This window comes from Labeo rohita, unplaced genomic scaffold (genome assembly GCF_022985175.1).
Source record: "Labeo rohita strain BAU-BD-2019 unplaced genomic scaffold, IGBB_LRoh.1.0 scaffold_1931, whole genome shotgun sequence".
Lineage (NCBI taxonomy): Eukaryota > Metazoa > Chordata > Actinopteri > Cypriniformes > Cyprinidae > Labeo > Labeo rohita.
The window spans coordinates 8,481-10,690 of NW_026128145.1; positions in this window are offsets into that span (position 1 = coordinate 8,481).

Consider the following 2,210-nt stretch of genomic DNA (forward strand, 5'->3'; position numbering starts at 1 on the left):
GAGTAACATTAAGGAAAAGTATTTCAAATGAACTAAACCTGTATCCTGTTTTCTGAGTAACACTGAAAATATCACTATATATTGTTGCAACACCACCACCACGACCACTCTGACGGGGCTCATGCTTATAGTAGTAGTTTGGTGGAGTAGACCTATTTAGACCAATATAATCATTAGGTTTTAGCCAGGTTTCAGTTAAGCAGAGTACATCAAAACTATTATCTGTGATCATTTCATTCACAATAACTGCTTTGGGTGCAAGTGATCTAATGTTTAGGAGCCCAAGCTTTAAAAATGGTTTCTGTTCGTGTATTTTGCTTTTTTCTGGTTTAATTACGATCAGATTTTTTCTAGATCCTGCATTAAATTTATGTTTTGACCTCACTATTTGAGGAACAGACACAGTCTTTATAGATTGGACAGTGCAACTACTATCATTTAAGCGTTCAGAACAAAAGCCATCATAGCAATCATAGCTTATTTGGAGCTTATTTGGAGATCCTGAGGCGTTAAATTAACCTGCCCTTGATGGTAATGTAAAATTACATGTTAGAATTTTGAAGATTTCACTGCATTTTTACTTGTAAAAGCTATGTAAATAAATAAACAAAAACAACAAAAACAAAGGTACACGTACTTCTGGGGGTAGCCTTTTCACGAGATGCGGACCTCTGGTTGAGTCTTATTTGGAGATCCTGAGGCGTTAAATTAACCTGCCCTTCATGGTAATGTAAAATTACATGTTAGAATTTTGAAGATTTCACTGCATTTTTACTTGTAAAAGCTATAATGAAGGGGGGAAAACAAACTAAAAAAAAAAATTTTAAAAATTGACATACTTCTTGGAGTAGCCACTTCTTGAGATGTGTACCTCTGGCTGCGTCTTATTTGGAGATCCCGAGGTGTTAAACTAAACTGCCCTTTATGGTAACATTAGACAAGACAAGTTAATGTTGTACCATTTCACAATAAATTTTACTACTACATGCTACCCTACGCATCCAGATAATGGCGAGAGGTCCCTATGATCAGAAAGCAAAGCTAAAAAACATTCAAGAAGGGATTTGGACTAATATTGGTTTCCCAACGTTTTGCAATTTGACAATGACTTTAGATAATCACATACTTGGTACTGGTGAAGGCATGAATGTTGGTAGGTTGGTACTTCTAGGTGTGATCTGCACATCCACTGACAATAAAACAGTGAAACAATAGAAAAAAGTGAAAAAAACTCCTTTTTATAGCATGCTTCTTTTGTGTAATATTAGACAAACCAGACATACAACTTAATGTAGTGGTGAACAGGTCAGGGGTTGGGCAGGTTTCATCTAAATGTTTTGGGCACACAACTTGACCTTTATCACAAACAAGGACATATGACAAATTAGAATATTCAATCTGTAGAATGTGAAACCCTTATCTACACAGTTTACTGACCTCCTTTTGGTTTACCCTGTGAAGAACGTGCAGAGCCTTCATACTGCTTGCGTTGACCCTCAACTGCAAATGAAATGGAATTGATATTACTCCACCCAAAAAATGCCTTTAACCAGGTAGTTATATTGTTAAATTAAGCAATTACCTGGCTGGGGTTTTGTATAGTTATATTTTGGAGGTGGTTCTGGGTAGGACACAGCCCTTTTAACAGCATGTATTTTTTTTATGTTGAACAGGTCCTGCTTTTCCTTTGTACAAAAACAAATTGTTAATTCAACACTATTTTGCTAAGCTTATAATTATAGAAGTATTTAAAACATTACATTAACTACTAAAAACTCACTACTACACAGCTGTTACAGACATTGCTTTTCTTTCTAATCAGTGTGTCATAACACCGATTTTAATTTGTGAAATTACAAGTACCTTTCTCTGGGTTTATATACAATTTCTTTGTTTGCTTTTTTTGAATGTTCACAAGTAATGTCAAGACTAAATGGGTAGTGGATAAACGCCTTCCCTTATGATAAGGTACAACCATTCAGAACACCAGAAGTCCTTATGACTATTTGAAAAAGTAAAAGTAGGCAACTTACGTTTTTTTGTATGGCAGAGGACTCTGACTGAGCTGTGTAATGTCAATATCAGTCATTTCACTGTCATTTTCAAGGTCCAAGTCTATATAGAATAAAGCAGATATAAGTTAGTGACAGTTTGAGGTTGACATTTGAACAATGTTGCATGACTGCAGTAACATGATAATCTGACGCTGC